Source organism: Carcharodon carcharias, chromosome 20, assembly GCF_017639515.1.
Source record: "Carcharodon carcharias isolate sCarCar2 chromosome 20, sCarCar2.pri, whole genome shotgun sequence".
NCBI classification, from domain to species: Eukaryota; Metazoa; Chordata; class Chondrichthyes; order Lamniformes; family Lamnidae; genus Carcharodon; species Carcharodon carcharias.
The window spans coordinates 66,216,832-66,241,763 of NC_054486.1; positions in this window are offsets into that span (position 1 = coordinate 66,216,832).

Sequence of the window (24,932 nt, forward strand, 5' to 3'; positions counted from 1 at the left end):
CAGATTGACCAGCCTATAATTGTCTGGCCTATCCCTCGCACCCTTTTTATATATTGGTACAACATTTGTAGACCTCCAATCCTCTGGGACCTCACTGTATCGAGTGAGGATTGGGAGGATCCTCCATGGCTTCCTTCAACACCCTGGGATACAATCCATTTGGCCCTGGTGATTTATCACCTTCAAGGATGCCAGTCCCTCCAGTATTTCCTCTCTCACAATGCTTATTGTATTTAATATTTCAGACTCTTCCTCTTTGACCAGAATATCTGCATCATTCCTCTCCTTATTGAAGACAGGGACAAAGTACTCATTGAGAACCCTGCCCACATCTTTTGCATCAACCCACAAGTTATCACATAAATCTCTGACAGGCCTTACCCTTTTCTTAGTTATTCACCTGCTCTTAATTTACTGGTAAAACATCTTTGGGTTTTCTTTGATTTTAGCAGCCAATATTTTTTTGTTTCCTCTCTTTGCTTACCTTATTACTTTTTTACTTCACCCCTGTACTTTCTATACTCCTTTAGGCTTTCTACAGTATTAAGCTATTTGTGACTGTCATAAGCTCTCTTTCTGCTTTTTTTTTTTTACACTGTATGCTTCTAGATTTGGCAGCACAACCTTTTTTCTTGGGGGAACCATGTCTAAACTGCCTGTAGAATCTCACTTTTGAATACTTTCTTCCCTTCAAGTAGCTGTATTCAGTCCACTTTCCCCCAATTTAGAACTGTTACTTCTGTTCTATCTTTGTCCTTTTCCATAATGATGCTAAATTTAACTGTATTATGGTCACTACGTCCAAAATGGTCCCCCACTGCTACTTCATCCACTTGCCCAGCTTCATTTCCTAAGACTAAATCCAGAACTGCACCCCCTCTCAATGGACTTGGTACAATCTGGCTGGAAAAGTTCTCTTGAATGCAGTTCAAGAATTTTGTGCCCTCTGTGCCCTTTATACTGTTCATATCCCAATTGATATTAGGGTAGTTGAAGTCCCCACGGATTACTGCCCTATTATTTTTGCACTCAAATTTGCCTACATATTTGCTCTTCTGACTCCTTTCCACTATTTGAGGGATTATAACACACCCCTAGCAATGTGGCTGCCACTTTTTATTTCTAAGCTCAACCCATATAGCCTCATTTGATTCTTCATTTAGTACATCAATTGGTAAACTGGACTCCAGGGGACTCCTGCACTACCTGCCTAGCTCTCTTGGACTGCCTGGTGGTCACCCATTCCCGCTCTACCTTCAGGCTCCTAAGCTAAGGTGTGACCACCTATCTGACCATGCTATCCATGTAGCTCTCAGCCTCGCAGATGCACTAGTGACTCCAGCCACGACTCAAGCTTCAAAACCTAGAGCTCAAGGTTCTGCAGCTGGTGACACTTCCTGCACATGTGCTCATCCAGGACACCAGTAAGATCTGCAACTCACCACATATTACAGGACACACATTCCACATGAACGAGTTGTCTGCTATTGCTTCAATTTACTCCCCTTATGTTCACTTTATTTCACTTTGGTTTACTTATACAACTTATTTTACCTAGTCTTGACTTAACTCTACTTCCCTATTGCTTGTGTTTCTTACTGAAATCAAAGTAGCTACCTTTAAGAAGAATGTGTTTCTAATTTTTAGCTACTTGAGGATCCTCCCTAACAGCAGTTTCTCTCCAACCAATGAACTTGTGTTCCTCCTGTGATGTCAGTCTTGGATGTTTTCAAAACTCAGCCCTCTCTTGCAGCTTTTCAACTCCTGGTCTCCTGCAAGCTGAGAAAGAGAAAGAAACGAGCACTTCCCTCCACTCCTCACCAAACTCCCTTCTCCCCAAATCTGCAGCAATTCCACTCTGTAACTGTACACTCCATAACAGGGTACTTAAACGTCCCTTATTTATACTCCTGAGATTCAAATGAATCTCCTACCTGGCAGTTACTGAACCAGATTAAGCCAGGTCCCTAATTTGCTGATCTCACATGCTTGCCAGCAGAGGGCTTGATTTCCTTGATTAGCCCTACCCCCAAGCCTCTAAGAGACTTACATTTAAAGAAAGCAGTACTAGATTTTATAAAAGGTTAACACTTAAATTTTAAAATTTCACTCCCTTCTCACCAGACTTGCAGGAGTTCCACTCTATAACAATGTACTCTGCTATGTTTAAATCCATAGCTGCATGTAATAATTTCCTTGTGTGTCTTAATGGGTTCCATCCTGCACTCAAATTCACCAATGAAATAGAGCAGTCAAATGAACTCCCCTTTCTTGACGTACCAGTTGAGAAATCTGCCAGGGGATTCTCTACCATGGTCTAATGCAAGCCTCCTTTCACTGGTCAATACATGTATTGGGATTCTTACAGTTCCACAGGCTATAAGATTGGCCTTATCGGCAACCTCGTAAATAGGGTCTGAGCCATTTTGCTCCCATGCAAGCTTGATGCTGAAATAGGGCACATCAAAGACATTTTGCAGGATAATGGCTACCCTGATCAGATCATTGCTCACTGTATATCATGCAAGCTCATGAACAGGCCTAAGACCACTACTTTCAGCCCTGAAAAGTACCCAATCTACCTCAGATTCACCTGGAAGGGAAAGGTATCTCAAAAATTTCAGCAAAAGGGAAGCTAGCTGTTTCACACTGCTACTGTGCAGTAGCAACACAGGTGGTATTCACCACTAAAAGGATGCTGCTATCAAGCCAAAAAGACTTTCTGCGTATCACACAAATAAGTAGTGAGATGTATGAGTTTCAGTGCCAGTGTGATGCTAGGTAGGTAGGCCATATGTCCCAAAGACTGGTGGATCGTATCAAGCAGCATGTCCCTTCCACTGTTCGCAACAGGCAAGGTACTGACTATACCCAACCAGCCTGTACTTGCAAAACTCAAAACACAGTGTCCAACATTAGATGTGATTCCGTGATTGGACCACACTTGCTAAATAATCCTCAGTGTGCTAAGAATTACACTGACAACCAATTTAAAATTGTCAGTAGGGCTCGCAGTGTGGAGCATTTGCGTGTACTGGAAGTTACATATATTAAGATAAGGCAGCCTCTGGAGCATTGGCAATAAATGCTGGCCCAGTCAGCAACACCCACATCCCATGAATGAAAGAAAAGTGGCCTTTCTGTCATGTGATAATAACTCCAACAATGTGTTTTGTGAGCAGAGTAGACATGGTGCAGCCTCTTCAAGCTTCTCGCCAACATTCAAATGCCTACGCAGCCTTCAAGAGGCAGGATCAGCACTGCAATCTTCAGTGCACTTTAAGTAGTATGCCTACAGTGTTCCAAGGTGCCTCAAAGAGGACAATCATCATTCATTTGTTCTCCCCTTGATGCCCGAGGCCTAATCTGAATCCAGATTGCGGTATCTCTGCACAGGCAATTGGTCATGCAGATCAAGTGTTCAGGCCTTATCATCATACTGAGTCCACAGCACGAGATCAATCTTCAGACACAGTCATCTGTAACTCTCAGTCATGGATGCAAGCCTGCACTTCAGCCCTCCTTTTAATGGAATGTGAAAGCTTCAGTAGCATCATAGACTCTGTCAGACACTCATGACCATGTCTCCGTTTGGAGACTACCAAGTTCCTGTAGCCTAGTCTTGACAACTGTGGGCCGGAAAATGCTGACATCCTATCTAGGCATTGAATACTCTAATCTTTGATAACAAAGAGTACACATGAGATGTATTGGAGCTTTGCTCTGATCCTACATTGTGGCCACCACATTTTCATTCCACCAGTTTGACATATCCACACGGAAACCTGACACATCGATGCCATTGTAACGAGCACACAACCATGTCAACTGACCACCTGAGAGCTGGCATAGGCTCAATGTCAAGAGACGCTAGCCAGACCTTCTGGCCCAGAACTGCATCTTCCCATGTCAAATTCTGGCATTTGTGGCCTGTACGCACACCTCAGTCTCTCAGCTTCAGCCTTCTAGCAGGAATCACAAGGCTCAACATGTGTCAGCGAGGTCTGCAGCTCTGCATCAAGCAGGTGGAAAAGTGGGGAATACAAGTGGGATGATGTTTAGATGTACACGTGGACATGAGATAATGCTGCAGGCCACCAGGAGCACATGAGAGCCCTGAGTTTTGGTGGATATATAAATCACACTCAAGACTGATAGACGTTACATGGAGGGCAATAAAAGATGCACCAACTGTGAATGACTGCAATGTGCACGGATTCAATTCTCTAAGATCCACATTGAGCACTCATCAATGCAGGAGCATCAGGGACTAAACTAGTCTCCAGGTTCGAAGCAACCTGGAGGTTCGAGGCAACATGATATGAACCTCTGAGCAGGCCTCAGTGATGCATTGCCCAAACACCAACTTCTTAGAGCCAGAAGCTTCAATCATGTCATTACTGCACAGAGAACAGCCAGGCACTGTAATGAGATGATGCAAAACACCATGGCCAGGATTTTACGGCCCCTCCTGCCCAGCAGGATATTACAGTCCCGCCAAGCTGAATGGCGATTTAAATGGCTCATCGGGGGGAGACACGTCACGGCAGGGCCAAGAAATCCTGGCCCAAAGATTGAGGCAGATGGTGGGACGTGTGTCGGGGGTGAGGGGCATCTGTTACACTTGACTGACCACAGAGCAAATCATCAGATCAAAGAGACAATCACCATATGGGAAGTTGACAGTAACAAATTCTATTTACATCTATACAAATTATATATAGAGATAAAAACAAAAACAAAAAAACTGCAGATGCTGGAAATCCAAAACAAAAGCAGAATTACCTGGAAAAACTCAGCAGATCTGGCAGCATCGGCGGAGAAGAAAAGAGTTGACGTTTCGAGTAAATTATATAGATTTTTCTTTTCCCACCTATTTCAACAACTTTAGGTCTTGAGCTCCTTCCTCCATCCCCACCCCCTTTCTGTTTCTTCCCCCTTCCTTTTGTTTTTTCCAATAAATTATATAGATTTTTCTTTTCCCACCTATTATCAACAATTTCCAGTTCCCTGGCCCCAACCGCTTCCTCTTCACCATGGACGTCCAATCCCTCTACACCTCCATCCCCCACCAGGATGGTCTGAGGGCCCTTAGCTTCTTCCTCTAACAGAGGCCCAAACAATCCCCATCCACCACTACTCTCCTCCGTCTGGCTGAACTTGTTCTCACACTGAACAATTTCTCCTTCAACTCCTCTCACTTCCTCCAAATAAAAGGTGTGGCTATGGGTACCTGCATGGGCCCCAGCTATGCCTGTCTCTTTATGGGGTATGTGGAACATTCCTTGTTCCAGTCCTACTCCAGCCCCCTTCCACAACTCTTTCTCCGGTACATTGATGATTACTTCGGTGCTGCTTCATGCTCTCGTCGGGACCTGGAAAAATTTATTAATTTTGCTTCCAATTTCCACCCCTCCATCATTTTCACATGGTCCATCTCTGACACTTCCCTTCCCTTCCTTGACCTCGCTGTCTCAATCTCTGGTGATAGACTGTCCACCAATATCCATTACAAACCTACCGACTCCCACAGCTACCTCGACTACAGCTCCTCACACCCCGCTTCCTGTAAGGACTCCATCACATTCTCTCAGTTCCTTCGCCTCTGTCGCATCTGTTCCGATGATGCTACCTTCAAAAACAGTTCCTCTGACATGTCCTCCTTCTTCCTTAACCAAGGTTTTCCACCCATGGTCGTTGACAGGGCCCTCAACCGTGTCCGGCCCATCTCCCACGCATCCGCCCTCATGCCTTCTCCTCCCTCCCAGAAACATGATAGGGTCCCCCTTGTCCTCACTTATCACCCCACCAGCCTCCGCATTCAAAGGATCATCCTCCGCCATTTCCACCAACTCCAGCAGGATGCCACCACCAAACACATCTTCCCTTCACCTCCCCTGTTGGCATTCCATAGGGATCATTCCCTCCGGGACACCCTGGTCCACTCCTCCATCACCCCCTACTCCTCAACACCCTCCTATCGCACCACCCCATGCCCACGCAAAAGATGTAACACCTGCCCCTTCGTTTCCTCTCTCCTCACCGTCCAAGGATCCAAATACTCCTTTCAAGTGAAGCAGCATTTCACTTGCATTTCCCCCAACTTAGTCTACTGCATTCGTTGCTCCCAATGTGGTCTCCTCTACATTGGAGAGACCAAACGTAAACTGGGCGACCGCTTTGTAGAACACCTGCGGTCTGTCCACAAGAATGACCCAAACCTCCCTGTCACTTGCCATTTTAACACTCCACCCTGCTGTCTTGCCCACATGTCTGTCCTAGGCTTGCTGCATTGTTCCAGTGAAGCCCAATGCAAACTGGAGGAACAACACCTCATCTTCTGACTAGGCACTTTACAGCCTTCTGGACTGAATATTGAATTCAACAACTTTAGGTCTTGAGCTCCCTCCTCCATCCCCACCCCCTTTCTGTTTCTTCCCCCTTCCTTTTGTTTTTTCCAATAAATTATATAGATTTTTCTTTTCCCAGCTATTTCCATTATTTTAAAATATTTTTCAATCTTTTCTGCTCCCCCCACCCCCACTAGAGCTATACCTTGAGTGCCCTACCATCCATTCTTAATTAGCACATTCGTTTAGATAATATCACTAACTTCAACACCTATGTGTTCTTTTGTTCTGTTGTCTGTGACATATTTTGATGATCTGCTTCTATCACTGCTTGTTTGCCCCTACAACCACACCACCCCCCTCCACTTCTCTCCCCTCACCCAAACCCCCACACACACCTTAAACCAGCTTATATTTCACCCCTTTCCTTGGATTCACCTAGTTCTGTTGAAGGGTCATGAGGACTCGAAACGTCAACTCTTTTCTTCTCCGCTGAGGCTGCCAGACCTGCTGAGTGTTTCCAGGTAATTCTGTTTTTGTTTCAAATTATATACAGGTTGTGAACATCTTTGTGCTCTTAGTATTTCTTAATTTTTCTTATCCTACTGCCATATCTTGGTGCATCCCCAACTTCCAGAGCAGAGGTGGGAGCCGCCTGCTCACTGCTATGCCCTGTTGTCTGTGATGACCTTGGCAGGCTTCCTCTAGAGGGCCTCAGCCTGCTTTAGGTCTTCTTCTAAATGCAAAACACTGAAAATGATGGAAATCTGAAATAAAAACAGAAAATGTTGGAATGCTTCTCTCTCCACAGATGCTGTCAAGCCTGCAGAGTTTTTTCCAGCATTTTCTGTTTTTATTTGGGTCTTCTGCTGTTGGGCAGGAGCACCCTCCTCAGCCTGTGGAGCTGGAGCTGATGGAGTAACAGGCAGAGCGGATTGGGAGCGGCTAGACGCTCTTGGAGACACCTGGGGTGGATGGCCCGGGGTGTCTGGCTGACACTGCTCCTCCCTTTGGTTGCCCTGCCTGACTCCTTGAGGAGAAGCGACATCTGGAGTGAGGTCGAGGTGCCCCATCTCCTTCTTGCCTAGCCATTGTTGGATCCCACCTATGGCTAGAGCAATGGACTGTTGCTCCTGGTGCTGATCAGATGCAAATTCACGGCTCAAGGTCTCCATGGTAGTCATCATTCTACCAACATTGACCTCAGCGCTCTGGCATGTTGGCGCAATATGGACGGACTCCTCCACCCTCTGTTTTAATCTGGTGACAGCATCTGACAGCCCAGTCTGATGTTCCCGTGGCTGTCTTTGCAGCTCCAATATCTGTGTGGGGGTCGAGCCCAGGATTTTTGATTCAGCAGGAGCCTGGCCGCCAGCAGTCCTCCAAGTGCCGGTGACCCTGGATGTGCCTGTGGTCATCAGATGGTGACTTTGAGCCTACTCTAAAAGTTATCCCCACCCAGGGGTGTGTCTCTGCTGGTGGAGGGTGCATTTAGTGGGTCCTCAGGAACCTTATCTGAGGTGCTGTGGGAGCTGGGGCGGATGTGCTGGCTGCCGGCTGCTCTCTTCCACTCTCACTGGTGCCTGTTAAAGAGAGAAGCGATATTGAGTCATTGGCTGCACAGTGACCAACATTATAAAGCACTCACAGTTTCATTAGGTGACCGATGAGCTGAGTTAATGGGCCCACACTGGCTTGGGAGATGCTGCTCTCACCTTTGGCGCTGGCACGGTCCCAGCCATAGCCAGCTAGCTCTGCTGCCTGTTGTTCAAATGTCAGTGGCCTGAACTCAGGCATCCCATGTTCAGTCTTGGATCTCTCCCTGTTGTTGCTGGCCATCTTCCCCTGCATAAAAATATATGGACCGACTGTGAGCAGGACAGATGCCAAAGCAGATGATAAGCATAAAATAAAAAACAGAAAATGCTGGAAAAACTCAGCGGGCCTGACAGCAACTGTGGAAAGAGAGAAACAGGGTTAACGTTTCGAGTCTAACGTTTCAAAGCTGTGAAGAAGCACCATACAGATTCAAATCTTACCCTGTTTCTCTCTTTCCACAGATGCTGTCAGACCTGCTGAGTTTTTCCAGCATTTTTTGTTTTTATTTCAGATTTCCAGCATCCACAGCACTTAGCTTTTATCCAGATGGTAAAGGTGCCTGCCTTCTGTTGGAGCTGAGTGGACCTGTGTAAGGGCCGAGGACACAAGCTCTACAGGATGTGAGAAGAGATGAAGATGTTACAGCGTGTGTGAGAGAGTCAGTGGTGATGTCCCTTGTGCTGATAGCGTGTGAGATCTCCGTGGATCTAACTCTGCGAATGCCTGATTGGCTTATGCGAGTATGAATTGAGAGCAGGAAGAAGGTGGACTTACCCTGGGGTGCAGATGAGATTGTTCATCCTCTTCCTGGATGGCAGTTCTCCTCTGGGGCAGGTTAGCACTGACTGCACTGGTGACCTGCTCTCAAGCCTTGGTGGTGCGGTTGGTGGATCTCTGGCTCCCATCATGGGGGAAAATATGTCCCACTGGTCCTCCATTGCCTGGAGGAGTACCCCCAGTGTGATGTTGCTAAACTTCAGATCAATGTGCTTGGTTCTCTTGGTCATTCCACTGGTCAGCACAACAGGTCCTGGACTGCAGAGAGTGAATGATGCACACGGGTGCAGTTTAAATATGGTGCCTGGAAAAATGAGCCGATGAGGTAACGGCGGGGTGGATAAATCCCAGCCAGCCTCGCCACGAGATACGATGTGCTTCACCTTCATGCATACATAATAGGCTGGAAAGCAGACAATCTGGCATTGAAACCTACCACGATGGCCAGTGGGCTCCGTGCAGCCTCTCCCACCAGCCACTGTACTTAGTCCCCAGAGTGGAAAAGTGCACCCAATGTCCACATCTTGCGGTTAGGCTGCCACTGAAAAGATGCTTTTAAAATAGATAAAGGAGCAAGAACTCTCCCAAAGAACATTGATGGTTATCTTCACCATCACCCTCCCCCTCTCTAGCAGCTCCCTAAGGACTGTTGCTTGAGATGTGATGATCCAAAATTTGAATCGTTTTCGCTGGCAAGTTGCCTGGGGAGGCACGATAGGTGTTTGCAGCTTGTCAGCCTCATGTATATGAGGTGCCTGAGGCCCACTGAGTATGTCTGGGGCCTCTGCGCTCCAGCATAGAGATTGTTTCCCGCATCCAACTCACACCAGCAAGCTGACTCTATTCAATTCCACCCCAAGGATATCAGACTGGGGCATTCAGTATTGCATTAAAGAATCTGGCTACCCTTCTCTGGACCGCTTACAACTGTTTCTTTCCTTCCAAGTATACCCTGCTGTCTGCAGCCAAAGTTTCCCCTCACTTTAAGTCTAGCTGGCTGCCTTTAAGTGGCGACAGAAAAGGTCAATGTTCCCCTGGCTCCATCCCACAAGCAGTACACAGCCAACGAGTAGCGCAGGTAGTGTTCATGGCTGGCACCAACTTACCAAGGTCCCTGTGACCTGTGCAGTGCCCACCTGTTTTCAGGTGCGATCAAATTTCTAGGCCCATCCATCTTGTTTATTGCAGGTTGAAAATAGCTGATGGGAATGTTAGCCCTCTGCTCATCAGTAATTTTCGCTGGCACTACAGAAGTTCAAAATGTCACAGTTCATCCAGTGGGCAAGTACAAAAGCCCATCACGTCCTTTCCACTGTAACGTGAGCAGGAATATGGTTTCATGCACTATTGGCAGGCTCAGGTCGATAGCTGTACAGTAAATCAGCAGTTTTATTCTCAGCACCTACCTTATTTCTGCGAGGAACCCCAAGATTTTGCCATGTTTTAGCAGAGCCCATTTGCCCTCGTAGTCTTCTTCCACTAAATAGTTCTCTCACACAGATAGGGAAAATGTGTTTTTGAGATATCATCATGCTATAAAGTGATACAATGTGCCAGAACTTTACACCACCAGCCTAGAGCTTATTTCAGACATGTTTTTTCATGTTCTTTTTAAATCCATTCAGACAGTTAAAGAGGTATGATCATCATGGAAAAAAATTCTTTTGCAATTTTTTCTTTTGTTTAGGAAGGTAAACAGCCAGAAGGCCATATATTTGTCACAGTGACATTAATAGTCAGTTATGTGCTTTGACATGATTTGTGACATTGAACCGATTACAAATGAAGAAAGTAAGATGGATAAATTCATGAAAATAATATCCCTTTAAAGAATTTTGGATCTCAGAATTGTAGATGTTATAATGATTCATAAGTCAGTAACATGACATGCCAGAAAATATCCAAGTTGTGTGAGCATATTTGTGGAATCACTGAAGGCAGACAAAGGCTAATTGAGCAAGTACATAATGTTAAGAAATAATTTGTGGTCAAAATTTGGTCTGTTTATCACATGTCCCACCAAGGTGGCATGAAGAAGGAAAAAATCTAAAATAAATTTGTTTCTCTCCCACATTCTCTTGTTTAAATTTTGTTTTTTTTTAATGGTAGTTTTGGAAGTTTCTGAACAGTTTAAAAATGGACAAAAGCTAATACGTAACATCCCTGGAATGTAACGTTCCTTGCATTCTGTAAACATTCTAGCTAAGCCAATACAAAGGATAGTAAATGAGTCTTCACCAGCCAGCTATGGACAAAGGAAGGGCTATTTTTGGGTCCTCATCTCCAATGTTGTGCTAATGGTTCTACAGTCACCTGCTCAAAACACAATGGGTTTTAACAAGGGGCTGAATAGCTCAATCCAAAACCACCCTCTCACATGTCGAAGACTTGAGCTGTTTGAATTGCTTTAATTATACAGCTTTTGGGTTTTATCATCAGTCACTGTTTAACCTCAGGAGAGAAAAAGGACTCCAGGCTCTGTCTACCATTTGTCACCTAAGAGAGCAGCAATGGAAACAGGGCTCTGTCCAGGTTTTAAATTACCTGGCTTTCATCTACACGGTATACTACTGTAACATCTGAACTTCCGTAACTGTGCCCAGAAGACTAACTCTATGGGGGATGGTGTAGTGGGATTGTCACTAGACTAGTAGCCTAAAGACCCAGAGTAATGCTCTGGTGGACCTGGGGTTTGAATCCCACCACGTCAAATGGGGGAATTTGAATTCAATAAAAATCTGGACTTAAAAAGTCTAATGATGACCATGAAACCACCATTGTTGATTGCTGTAAAACTAATGAAGGAAATCTCTTGTCCTTATCTGGTCTGGCCTACGTGTGACTCCAGACCCTCTGAAAATGGCTTAGCAACCACTCAGTTGTATCAAACTGCTACAAAGTCACAAAAAAAATCACCCGACCTCAATCTAGGCACCAGAAACAATTTCAGCCCTGTTGACCCTGCAAAGTCCTCCTCCTTACTAACATCTAAGGGCAAGTGCTAAAATTGGGAGAGCTGCCTTACAGACTAATCAAGCAACAGCCTGACATAGTCATCCTTAGGGAATCATATCTTACAGATAATGTCACCACCATCACCGGCAGAACAGACCCAGCAGAGGTGATGGTATACATTCAGGAGGGAGTGGCTCTGGGAGTCCTCAATATTGACTCCAGACCCCATGAAGTCTCATGACATCAGCTCAAACATGGGCAAGGAAACCTCCTGTTGATTACCACGTACTGCCCTCCCTCAGCTGATGAACTAGTGCTCCTCCATGTTGAACAGCACTTGGAGGAAGCACTGAGGGTGGCAAGGGTGCAGATTGTACTCTGGGTGGGGGACTTCAATGTCCATCACCAAGAATGGCTTGGTAGCACCACTACTGGCCGAGTCCTAAATGACATATCTACTAGAGTGGGTCTACGGGAGGTGGTGAGGGAACCAACAAGAAGGAAAAACATATTTGACCTCATCCTCACCAACCTACCTGCTGTGGATGCATCTGTGCATGACAGTATCGATAGTCATTGTGGAGATGAAGTCCCTCATTCATATCAAGGATACCCTCCATTGTGTTGTGTGGTGCTACCACTGTGCTAAGTGGAATAGATTTCGAACAGATCTAGCAACTCAAGACAGGGCATCCATGAGGTGCTGTGGGCCATCAGCAGCAGAATTGTACTTGAGCATAATCTGTAACCTCATGGCTCAGCATATACCCCTCTCTACCAGTACCACCAAGCTAGGTGATCAGCCTGGTTCAATGAAGAGTGCAGGAAGGCATGCCAGGAGCAGCACCAGGCATACCTAAAAATGAGGTGTCAACCTGGTGAAGCTATAACACAGGACTACTTGCATGCCAAACAGCATAAGCAACAAGTGATAGACAGAGCTAAGCGATCCACAACCGAGGGATCAGATCTAAGCACTGCAGTCCCGCCACATCCAGGCATGAATGGTGATGGACAGTTAAACAACTCACTGGAGGAGGAGGCTCTACAAATATCCCCATCCTCAATGATGGAGGAACCCAGCACATCAGTGCAAAAGTCAAGGTGAAGCATTTGATACACTCTTCAGCCAGGAGTGCTGAGTGGGTGATCCATCTCGGCCTCCTCCGAAAGTCCCCAGCATCACAGATGCCAGTCTTCAACCAATTCGATTCACTCCACGTGATATCAAGAAATGGCTGAAGGCACCAGATACTGCAAAGGCTATGGGCCCTGACAATATTCTGGCAATAGCACTGAAGACTTGTGCTTCACAATTTGCCACGCCTCTAGCCAAGCTGTTCCAGTACAGCTACAACACTCTCATCTACAGGGTTATGTGGAAAATTGCCCAGGTATGTCCTGTACACAAAAAGCAGGACAAATCCAAACCAGCCAATTACTGCTCCATCAGTCTATTCTCAATCATCAGTAAAGTGATGGAAGGAGTCATCAACAGTGCTATCAAACAGCACTTGCTTAGCAATAACCTGCTTACTGATGCCCAGTTTGGGTTCTACTAGGGCCACTCAGCTCCTGACCTCATTACAACTTTGGTTCAAACGTGGACAAAAGAGCTGAACTCCCAAGGTGAGGTGAGAGTGACTGCCCTCGACATCAAGGCTATGTTTGACTGAGTGTGGCACCCTAGCAAAACTTGAGTCACTGAGGATCGGGGGGGGGGGGGAAAATTCTCTGCTAGTTGGAGTCATACCTAGCACAAAGAAGATGGCTGTGGCTGTTGGAGGTCAGTCATCACAGCTCCAGGACATCACTGCAGGAGTTCCTCAGGGTAGTGTCCTTGGCCAACCTTCTTCAGTTGCTTCATCAATGACCTTCCTTTCATCATGAGGTCAGAAGTGAGGATGCTCACTGATGATTCCACAATGTTCAGCACCATTTGCGACTCTTCAGTTACTGAAGCAGTCTATGTCCAAATGCAGCAAGACCTGAACAACATCCAGGCTTGGGTTAACAATTGGCAAGTAACGTTTGTGCCATAAAAGTGTCTGGCAATGACCATCTCCAACAAGAGAGAACTCAAGCATCTCGCCCTGATGTTCAATGGCATTACCACCACTGAATCCCCCCACTATCAACATCCTGGGGGTTACCATTGACCAGAGACTGAACTCTGCAAATAACAGCTTTACATTATTGACCTGTTAGTAAATGTTTGAACCAAAGTGCAAATCTGTAGAAAGCATGTTATCATTATGTAGAACATTCTCTCATCATACATTTGTCTAAAGAGCAAGTGCAATATGATATTCAGCTACAAATACTAGGATTTCCAACACTTTGGATGCAGAGTAATTTAGAATTTCTGAATACCGCAATTATGCAAAAAATGTTTTGCAGGCAGTGAAAGCCGTTTTTTAGTGTGACCTATCACATCACTCATGGTGTCAAAGGGGACCATTAGGCCATCAAGTCCATGCCGGCTCTCTGTAGAGCAATCCAGTCAGTCCCATTCCCCCACTCTATCCCTGTAGCCCTGCAAGTTTATTTACCTCAAGTCCCCATCCAATTTCTTACTGAAATCATTGGTTGTCTTTGCTTCCTCCACCAAGCAGCAAATTGCAGGTCATACACTTGCTGGATTCAAAAAATTCTTCCTCGCATCCCCCTGAACCAGTTGTCCAAGACTTTAAATCTGAGTCCCCAAGTCCTTGTACCATCAGCTAATGGGAACAACTTTTCTTTGTCAATTTTGTGTCATAATCTTGTACACCACTATCAAATTTTCCATCAACTTCTTTTGCTCCAAGAACAACCTCAGTTTCTCCAAACTATTCTTGTTAGTTAAAATTCTTCATGTCTTGAAGCATTCTGACATATCTCCTCTGAACCCTCGCAAGAACTCCCACCCTTCCTAAAGTGTGGTGAGCAGAACTGGACACAATACTCTAGTTGTGGTCTAATCAGAGGCCTATACAGGTTCAGCATAACCTCCCTGCTTTTGTACTATATCTCTATTTATGAAGCCCAGGATCCCAAATGCTTTGCTAGCAACTCTTTCAAAATGTCCTGCCATCTTCAAAGATCTATGTATTTGAATCCCCAGGTCCCTCTGTCTCTGCACACATCGGGACTGTGCCATTAAATCTGTATTGCCTCTTTCTGTCCCTTCTGCCAAAAGGTATTACCTTATGCTTCTCTGTATTGAATTCTATCTGCCACGTGTCTTCCCATTCTGCTAGCCTACCTGTGTCCTGTTGCAGTCGATTGGTATAATTCTCTAAGTTTGATATCACTGGCAAATTTTGAAATTTTACTCTTCCAACATCCACGTCATTTATATTTATTTTACATCACTGCCTGCCATCCTCCAGTCTGAAAAACAACTGTTTACCAAGGCTTGCTGTTGTATTTAAACCAAATTTTTATCCAGTCTGACACTTGACTACCTATTCCATGAGCTTCAGTTTTGTTAACATGTCTTTTATGTGATACTTTATCAGATATGCTCTTAAAATCCATTTGGACAACATCCATCACATTCAAGCTTTACAATTCCCTGTTACTTCATCAAAAAATCATTTACATTAGTCAAACATGATACGAGCATAAAATCTACCTTTTTAGAACTTGTGCTGGCTCTCTGATTAATTCCAAACTCTCCAATTCTTTCCTTGATTATTATTTTTAAAACCTTACCCACCACTGATGTTAAATTGACTGGATGTCCTTGCAGCCTTTTTTGAACAAGAATGTCACACTTGCCAGTTTCCAATCCTAGACCACCCCTATATCTGGGGAAGTTTGAAAGATTATGGCAAGCACTTCATTGGGTGTTTATTTAATCTGTTTCAAATCAGAAATGGTAAAATGACTTAAACTTAAAATTTAACAGAACAATACATTACATTGATGTGATTCTAAGGTTTAAAAACAGTTGAAGACAGCCTTCTGGGTTTTGCCCAAATTTTAACAAGTAATGTGCAAAAAAAACTGTAGGTGTGAAGCATGTTGATTAGTATTGGAAATGGATATTTGTGACATATACCTGCATACACACCTATAATTTGAGATTTTTTTTGTCAACTAAACAGTTTTAAGTTTGTCGTTTAAAGAAATTGTCGCACACCTGATTTTTGATCATGTTGTAATGGTCCTTAATTCTCATTTTTATCTAATTGTAATAAATTCACTGGAAAGAAGCACAAACACTCATATTTCTGATTTAAAACATTCCACACGATGAGTGGTTCAGGTCTGGAATACACTGCCTGGAAGTGTGGTGGAGGCAGGTTCAATCAAGGCATTCAAGAGGGCATTAGATGATTGTTTCTGTTCAAATAATGTACAAGGGTATGGGGAAAAGGCAGGGCAATGGCATTAGGTCATAATGCTCATTTGGAGAGCTGGTGCGGACATGATGGGCTGAATGGCCTCCTTCTGTGCCATTAAAAAAATTCTGTGATTTCTGTGGACTGACCATATAAACACTGCGGCTACAAAAGTAGATCAGAGGCTAGAAATCCTGCAATGAGTAACTCACCTCCTGACTCTCCAAAGCCTGTCCACCATCTACAAGGCACAAGTCAGGAGTGTGAAGTAATACTCCCCACTTGCCTGGATGAGTGCAGTTCCAACAACACTTAAGAAGCTTCACACCATACAGAACAAAGCAGCCCACTTGACTGGCACCACATTCACAAACATTCACTCCCTCCACCACCAACGCACTGTAGCTGCAGTGTGTACCATCTACAAGATGCACTGCAGGAATTCACCAAGGCTCCTTCGACAACACCTTCCAAAGCCACGACCACTACCATCTAGAAGGACAAGGGCAGCAGATAGATGCAAATACCACCACCTGGAAGTCCCCTTCCAAGTCACTCACTATCCTGACTTGGAAATATATTGCTGTTCCTTCACTGTCGCTGGGTCAAAATCCTGGAACTCTGTTCCTAACAGCACTGTGGGTGTACCTACACCACATGGACTGCAGCGGTTCAAGAAGGCAGCTCACCACCACTTTCTCAAGGGCAGCTAGGGATGGCCCGCAAAGCCCACATCCCATGAATGAATAAAAAAAATGTATCTGTTTGTGTCTTCTTCCATCATGGAAGTCATCACTTCTGGAAAAGCAGATCATCCTGCAACAGTTTCAACCTGCTAACCCCTGAAGGAATGCTCCATTGGACATTTTGATTTTGAAATCTAGACTCAGGGTGAAACCATAATTCTTATTTATATTGTGGTCTTTGCCCTGAACTCTTTTCTTTACCTTCTCCCTCTTTTATTGTATGAATGCAAAAAGGGCCAAACATTGCAAAACCCCTTCCTGCATTTGGTGTGTGTAAAATAAACTACCCCTCTTATTTTATTTTATCTCGAACTTGCTGTGGGGTTATTAATGGAGGATTGGATCACTCCAAACTGAAGGGTTCGGGAACATATAAAGCACTTATAAAGGGGGAAATCAAAAATCAAAAACACCTTTCTGTTTACGGGGGACTGTTCTAAATTAAACCCCTCCTGTCTGTAACATGCATCACAGCAGGTTTGTTATTTTTTGAATCTGTAATTTCAGAGTTTAAGTGCTTTTCTTACATGCTTTTCTTTCATGACTCCCAAATTTCCTCACAAAAAATCTCGAATTTATAAATAATTCCAATTTGCCTCATTTTTAATTTTGTATTTTTTCTTGGTATTTATTTCCAACTGTAAGTCCCCTGCTTCTGCATTATGAGCACACACCACTTTGAGAAAAAACATGGGGCTGCATCTTACCTATGTCGGGCGGGCTGGATGGGATGGGGCGGCAATCAGCTGTGCGCCGCCATTTTATGCGGGCGGGTCAATTAAGGCCCACCCAGCGTAATACGTTCCTGGGTAGGGCTCAGTGGACGGTGGGGGGAGGGGGGGGGGGTGGGGGGGGAGACGAGGGGAGGGGCCTGTACTCTCTCGTGCATGCATGAGAAACAGTGCAGTAACCTCCCTGAGGCAGCTCCGTGCCCATGAGTGTCACATGAGCTGGGATATGTTTGTGCATTTCGCAAATTTTATTTAATCATTTAATTAAACTTTCAGGAAACCTCATCCCGTCCATGAGTGAGGTTTCCTGAAAAACACAAAAGCAGCTTGGGCTCTTCACCTGCCCGCCAATCTTAAGGTCGGGAGGGCAGCGCTGTTAATGAGCTAAATTACTTTCCTAATGGCCTTAATAGGCCTTTGACAGTTCGGCAGGTGTGCATCCACCTCTGGCATGTGCCTACTGAACGAAATATCCAAATGATGCGTGATGACGTCAGGACACACGCCCGATGTCATCGCACGTCATTTTGCATGTTGGGCCCGCCCCCACATATTGACGGCAATATGCTGTCCATGAGCTGTTGTTGGGCCTGCTTCGTCCTGCGCTGTGGCCAATCCACATGCTAATCACCCAAGCAATACTTAACAGAGTGGGAGTCCAACAGAGACCGGAGTAGGGGAATTTCAACCCCCACCGACACTGCCACCCCCGCCCTCCACAATGGGTGGAGTTAAATCTGTAACAGTGAAACCTGATCCTAACCCACTACAGCAAGTTAGGAAATGGCTGATTAAACAATTCTGGAGAAATGGGTCCTTCAATTTTGTTGTATATTTTAAATCTCAGAGCTATGCAGAGATGACACAGCAGTTTCTAAGCCTGTTACAACTTGATTTATAAGAGTTTTTAAGAATGTCTGCTCCATGCTTACAGCTCTTTGCTTCCAGCAACTTCTATGGTTTGTTTATTTTTCTCTGAGCGCACACCCAGGTTTAACGAATCTACAATCTGCCAACACCACCCCCCACTACTATACTCTGATCTTTCCTTCCCACTTCCAACCACCCACCTACCCCCATGATAACCCAATCTTCTCTAATTGCTGAGGACCTTCTTTAGTAGTCTCCAGCTCTAGCTATCTACCACTGGATTTCCCGCCCAGCAGCCTGCCAACCTCTTAATCTGGCCAGCTGCTGGGTGCAAAACAGAGAAAAAGTTATAATGGGATTCGGCCTTTAGATTCAGCAGAATCTCTGCATTTCCCCTCCACAAACACATCCTTCCATTTCCTTCCACCTCTCTGTTGTCACGACTCCCTGGGAATAGTGCGCTATAATATTAAGCCCCACTGCTCCCCAAACCGTGACAAATGTGAAAGGGTTTCATCAACCCACCTAATTGCTTAATTTAGGTTACCAGAAAACAAGCACCAGATTTGTAAACTTAAAAAGTAAATATCTCTTTATTGAACAAATTGGCGTTAACCAGTGGCAAAAGAAAGAAACATGAACTACTGATTTCCAACTCTATTATCTAAACGCTACCCCTTCTTAAATCCCTATATACACACATACAAGACACATAAGACAAAAATATGGATTTTAAGAGTGGGATAAAACAGTTCAATAGCACCAATTCTGGAATACAGGACTCGATGGATTGATTTTGATCGATGTCTTCCAAATTCCTTTCAGTTCTTTGTTGATGACACAAGGAGGTCTTCCATTAATTTCAGTTTTTAGTTCACTGGTTGAGCACTTGCTTTTCAATGTCTCTAACAGTGATTTTGCCCTTTTCCTCTTGACAGGGGTTTTCAGAGAGAGAGCAGGTTATAGGGATATGAGGAGAAAAAACCAGTTAGCTGCTATTGTGGAATTACTGGAAACTTACACGCACAGGAGACAGAGGTTTCAGGTCTTTTTCCTTTCAAGCTAGGAGTTATTCTGCTGCACTGCTCTCACACAAACAGTCTTTCATGGCACACTCTGTTCCAGGACAGCAACATTGTATATATTCCTCACACTATTCCAGTGAACATGTCCTTCAAACTGCAGCCATTGTAATTTTGATCCACCGTCTAACAGAAATAAAAAGATATATTCTTTGCTCTGTAAAAATCAAATCCTTGGTATTTCCAGCGTACACAATTAAAAGGCAAAAGACTTGATCTGCCTTTGCCATTACCACACAACTAACTATCACCATAAAAGGTCAATCCTGTGGAAAGGCAGAGTGGAATAAATACTATTTCAACTACAACCTTGTGGCTGTCAACTGATAAAGTTTCTAACATTAAAATTTCAGTTAAGGGAGATTTATTCATCATGATTTCACAGTCTGATAATTCCTCATTTCTGTTGCTGGTTGTTTAGTCTAGGGTGAAGCTGCTTGACTATTGTTACTTTTGTAAATGTTCAGTGGTTTGCATAACCACTACAGAAATCTCAAATGACTTCATAGCAAGGAAATAATTATTAAAAAAATCTGCAGCATAAAACAACTGCAAGCATTCAGAACTCCTGATAAGACTCTGAATATCCAAACTGTTAATTAATTGAATTGAGAATGTTATTTTGGAACCTGTGCACTTCTTGCAGGGAAAGAACATTCTTGAAACATTCCTTTTTTACATTTTTCTTTGTGCTTTCATAATCTTAAAGAAAATCTATAACAAATGATAGGCATGAAATGATCAACTGGTTGATCCAGCCGAGAAAAAAACAGTTCAATGTTAATAAAAAATAAAAACAGTGATTTTCATTTTTAAAATGCCTTATTAAGTCTATCACCTGAACATTTAAACTTGTTCATGTATAATGAATTACTGTGACTCTTGTCATATCATGAAAACTGGCAGGATTCTACAAGCAGTATTGAAGTCAGAGACAACTAATCTGCTTTTGGTGATATTGGCTGAGAGTGGAAAAGTGGACAAGACACAATCTTTGAAAAATACTACTAGACACCTTGTTTAAAGTCATTTTTGGGATATGGATGTCACCAACAAGGCCAACATTTATTGCCCATCCTTAGATGGCCTTGAGAATGTGGTGATGAACTGTTTAAAATTAATTATCTCATCAAATGGACATCACCTCCGACAAGGCAGTGCTCTCTGCCTCTCTCATTTTTGAATTTGTGCTCAAATCTTGAAAAGGACTTTTCCCAACAACCCCTCTAAGTTGTGTGGATCTACAACCATGGAACAATTGGGAATGTGCCACACCAGGGAAAACAGGTTTGTGCAGCAGTTCCTTTTAACTGCACGCATGCCTGTCTGCATGGCTTTCTTAAAGGGACTGTGCAGGGCAACAAACAGAATACGTGCAGTGAAGGGGAGTTAGAGGGAACATTACTTTTCGCTTAGTGTTGTCTGACTCTGAGGCAGAAATGATACAAGATGAGCTAGGCTGATATTTTAGGAAGTTCACTGACACACATCCAAAGGATTTTGTCATAACTCACAATTTAACATGATAGTGAGGTTTCTTTAATTAACTAATTAAATGCAAAAGTGGTTAGCAGCTCCCCTCACATACGCATGGCCCACCCATCCATGGTTATTAGATTTCACTGCAAACAGCTAGCCTTTAACTCGGCATGGCCTCCAATCATCTGGACATTGCAATTACAGAAGTAGCATTTTTCAGGCAGACTAATGCAAATTCAAAATGTTCTCACTCAATCTAGCTCACTGAAGGATCAGTAGTTTCATGCATAACCTGTGGCAAAGGCAAGTGCTGATGAAAGAAATGTCTGGGTACTGGATCTGCTTAAATTGCACCAGTACAACGACTATCATGGTGAGTCATCTCCACTTATATAGATTTCATAATTTTTGAAAAGATCCAGGGCAAGAATAAAATAAAGTCACTCTGAGAACAAAATAATAATTACTGCCAATTGTATGGCACTTGTACAACATCACTGCTCCAGCAAATGAAATTATAATGATATAATAATATATATAATGTACCATCATTTTTACCCTTTACCCCTTTACCTCATCCAAAGAATAAAATATTCATTCCACTTGGAAAAACATGTCTTTTCATACCAAAACCAGAATTACCTGGAAAAACTCACCAGGTCTGGCAGCATTGGCGGAGAAGAAAAGAGTTGACGTTTCGAGTCCTCATGACCCTTCAACAGAACTAGGCGAATCCAAGGAGGGGGTGAAATATCAGCTGGTTTAAGGTGTGTGTGTGTGTGTGTGTGTGTGTGTGTGTGGGGGGGTGGGGTGGGGTGTTGTGGGGGGAGAGAAGTGGAGGGGGTGGTGTGGTTGTAGGGACAAACAAGCAGTGATAGAAGCAGATCATCAAAAGATGTCACAGACAAAAGAACAAAAGAACACATAGGTGTTGAAGTTGGCGATATTATCTAAACGAATGTGCTAATTAATAATGGATGGTAGGGCACTCAATGTATAGCTCGACTGGGGGTGGAGGGAGCATAAAAGATTTAAAAATATTTAAAAATAATGGAAATAGGTGGGAAAAGAAAAATCTATATAATTTATTGGAAGAAACAAAAGGAAGGGGGAAGAAACAGCAAGGGGGTGGGGATGGAGGAGGGAGCTCAAGACCTAAAGTTGTTGAATTCAGTATTCAGTCCGGAAGGCTGTAAAGTGCCTAGTCAGAAGATGAGGTGTTGTTCCTCCAGTTTGCGTTGGGCTTCACTGGAACAATGCAGCAAGCCAAGGACAGACATGTGGGCAAGAGAGCAGGGCGGAGTGTTAAAATGGCAAGCGACAGGGAGGTATGGGTCATTCTTGTGGACAGACCGCAGGTGTTCTGCAAAGTGGTTGCCCAGTTTACGTTTGGTCTCTCCAATGTAGAGGAGACCACATTGGGAGCAACGAATGCAGTAGACTAAGTTGGGGGAAATGCAAGTGAAATGCTGCTTCACTTGAAAGGAGTGTTTGGGCCCTTGGACGGTGAGGAGAGAGGAAGTGAAGGGGCAGGTGTTACATCTTTTGTGTGGGCATGGGGTGGTGCGATAGGAGGGTGTTGAGGAGTAGGGGGTGATGGAGGAGTGGACCAGGGTGTCCCGGAGGGGAACGATCCCTATGGAATGCCGGTAGGGGAGGTGAAGGGAAGATGTGTTTGGTAGTGGCATCATGCTGGAGTTGGTGGAAATGGCGGAGGATGATCCTTTGAATGCGGAGGCTGGTGGGGTGATAAGTGAAGACAAGGGGGACCCTATCATGTTTCTGGGAGGGAGGAGAAGGCGTGAGGGCGGATGCGTGGGAGATGGGCCGGACACGGTTGAGGGCCCTGTCAACGACCATGGGTGGAAAACCTTGGTTAAGGAAGAAGGATGACATGTCAGAGGAACTGTTTTTGAAGGTAGCATCATCGGAACAGATGCGATGGAGGCGAAGGAACTGAGAGAATGGGATGGAGTCCTTACAGGAAGCGGGGTGTGAGGAGCTGTAGTCGAGGTAGCTGTGGGAGTCGGTAGGTTTGTAATGGATATTGGTGGACAGTCTATCACTAGAAATTGAGACAGAGAGGTCAAGGAAGGGAAGGGAAGTGTCAGAGATGGACCACGTGAAAATGATGGAGGGGTGGAGATTGGAAGCAAAATTAATAAATTTTTCCAGGTCCCGACGAGAGCATGAAGCAACACCGAAGTAATCATCGATGTACCGGAGAAAGAGTTGTGGAAGGGGGCTGGAGTAGGACTGGAACAAGGAATGTTCCACATACCCCATAAAGAGACAGGCATAGCTGGGGCCCATGCGGGTACCCATAGCCACACCTTTTATTTGGAGGAAGTGAGAGGAGTTGAAGGAGAAATTGTTCAGTGTGAGAACAAGTTCAGCCAGACGGAGGAGAGTAGTGGTGGATGGGGATTGTTTGGGCCTCTGTTAGAGGAAGAAGCTAAGGGCCCTCAGACCATCCTGGTGGGGGATGGAGGTGTAGAGGGACTGGACGTCCATGGTGAAGAGGAAGCGGTTGGGGCCAGGGAACTGGATATTGTTGACGTGACGTAAGGTGTCAGAGGAATCACGGATGTAGGTGGGAAGGGACTGGACAAGGGGAGAGAGAAGGGAGTCAAGATAACGAGAAATGAGTTCTGTGGGGCAGGAGCAAGCTGACACAATCAGTCTACCTGGACAGTTCTGTTTGTGGATTTTGGGTAGGAGGTAGAAGCGAGCCGTCCGAGGTTGGGCGGCTATCAGGTTGGAAGCTGTGGGAGGAAGATCCCCAGAGGAGATGAGGTCAGTGACAGTCCTGGAAACAATGGCTTGATGTTCAGTGGTGGGGTCATGGTCCAGGGAGAGGTAGGAGGAAGTGTCTGCGAGTTGACGCTCAGCCTCCGCGAGGTAGAGGTCAGTGCACCAGACAACAACAGCACCACCCTTGTCAGCGTGTTTGATGACAATGTAAGGGTTGGACCTGAGAGAATGGAGTGCAGTAAGTTCAGAGAGAGAGAGATTAGAATGGGTGAGAGGAGCAGAGAAATTGAGATGACTAATGTCGCGCCGACAGTTCTCAATGAAAAGATCAAGAGAAGGTAAGAATCCAGAGGGAGGGGTCCAGGTGGAGGGAGAATATTGGAGGTGGGTGAAAGGATCCGTTGAACGGGGAGAGGACTCCTGCCCAAAGAAGTGAGCCCGGAGACGAAGATGGCGGAAGAAGAGTTCAGCATCATGCCGAGCCCGAAATTCATTGAGGTGAGGGCGTAAGGGTATGAAACTAAGTCCTTTGCTGAGCACTGAACGTTCAGCATCGGAGAGGGGAAGGTCAGGGGCTATGGTGAATACATGGCTGGGGCTGGGATTGGAAGATGGGGTGTGGACGGAGGGACAGGCAGGGGTGGAGGGTCCTAGATGGGTGTTGGTGTCGATGAGTTGTTGGAGCTTGCATTCCTTAGCACTTGAGAGAAAGAGAAAAAGTTTCTTGTTGAGGCATCGGATGAGACGAAGAATACAATGAAACTGGGGGCATGCGCAGCTTTGAAAAAGGGTGCGGCGGTGCTGCTGGAGGGAGAGGTCGAGTGTGTTCATATGGCGGCGCACGGCACTGAGTTTGGATCTCAGAATGTGATGGGAACAGCAGTCCGAGAAACGTTTTATGTCCCGGAGATACCTGTAATCCTGGGTGGGTTCGAAACAAGAGGGATGGAATTTCAGTTGAAATCCACATGGGGTAAGTCGGAGACGGAGGCAGTCACTGAGAAAGGAGATATGGCTGTGAAAGCGGGTTTTAGTAAACACCTTGTCAAACACCAGGAGAGAAATGGAAAGCAATGAAGGTGAGCAAGGCAAAAGAGAGAAACAGAAATCTTGTCGCAGAGACGAACAAAACTTCTTCAAGGAAGACATTTCTTGAAGAGCAGTGGCAGTCAATTAAACACAGAGATAAAAACAAAAAAACTGCGGATGCTGGAAATCCAAAACAAAAACAGAATTACCTGGAAGAACTCAGCAGGTC